The 1,246-nt window shown below is 27.2% G+C and overlaps 1 protein-coding gene across 1 annotated transcript in view; it reads right to left on the bottom strand.

Moving 5' to 3' along the window:
• Nucleotides 1-1,165: 1,165 nt before the first annotated feature.
• astn2 (astrotactin 2) overlaps nt 1,166-1,246 on the bottom strand; it is a 285,511-nt gene continuing 285,430 nt past the window's right edge. Inside the window, exon 23 of the mRNA XM_032540394.1 lies at nt 1,166-1,246. This exon is cut by the window's right edge and continues 1,173 nt beyond it. The gene's annotated coding sequence lies outside the window, so the exon portion shown is untranslated.

Below are 1,246 nucleotides of genomic sequence, written 5' to 3'. Positions count from 1 at the left end.
TTTTATGACTTTTTTTATGACTCATGACTTTTTTATGGCATACTTTGACTATGACTTTTTACATTGACTTATATTGTGACATTTTAATGGTATTGTTTTTATTTCATAATTTGATATTACAATATAATTATTGATATACTATGTTAGGACTTTTTGTATGCATGAAAGGTTTTATTACAAACTATACTATGCCTTTTTATATGACATTTATACAAATACAAATGTCATATAAAAGTCCTAATAAATTATTTAAGGCATACAATACTATGACATTTCATAAGATATTTTAATGGCATACTATGCTGTGACATATTTTAGGACGTTTGTGGCATTCTATATACTATGTTAGTAAGTACATGAGGAAAACATTTCTGCATATGTGGTAAACAATTTTGGAGTGCATAATGTTTGTATAGGGTATTTAATGATCCTGCCACTTGCCACTGATGTTAAAACAAATGATTCAATATTCATTTAAACATATTTAATAAATTACTGTATCACTCAATCGTGGTGATGAATGAAAAGTGTCATTTTTAATATACATTTTTAATATTTCACATTCTTCAGAAAAAGACAATCAAAGCCACATGATAATACATTTTTCTTTTTTGTACAATTTAAAATTTACATTATAATAATTTATTATTACAGTTTATATAACATGAGATGTAAATATTGAAAAAGGCATTGTTTATCTTGATTAAAACAATATCCATGGCTTTAAATATATAACATTGAAATGTAAAATAATAAGAATAAAAGGACCACAGATGATCCCTACAATCACTGACCTTTCCCAATTAAGAGGACAGTACCTCACGTCATTCTCATAGTTCATTAACTATTCGAGGAATTTCCTATTATTCTGCAATTTTGTCTATAAGTGCACATACATGAGCTAACATCAAAAGGATCTTTTCAAAGATGCATTCAGCATATTTACGTTTGATGTTAGACTTTCAATCACTCATATGACTATATTATTACCATATTGTAACTGTAATTTTATGGCCAATACTGCTCCTCTTAGAATGCAACTTTTGCCATAATGACAAAAGTCACATTCCAATGATAAAGTGTAACTTATCATTAGATTACAAACTTTCACTATTTCGTGATTTGACAGAAATCATTAAATCTAGCTATAGCATTTGATTTCTTATTTAGTATCAATACTTGTGTTTAGTCACATACCAAAACCCAACACATACAAAGCATTTAATTTAAAGACTTCAGTGTGGCA

This window comes from Etheostoma spectabile, chromosome 16 (genome assembly GCF_008692095.1).
Source record: "Etheostoma spectabile isolate EspeVRDwgs_2016 chromosome 16, UIUC_Espe_1.0, whole genome shotgun sequence".
Taxonomy (NCBI): Eukaryota; Metazoa; Chordata; class Actinopteri; order Perciformes; family Percidae; genus Etheostoma; species Etheostoma spectabile.
Note: the sequence above shows the minus strand (reverse complement) of the source record. Positions and strands in the feature narration are given on the sequence as shown.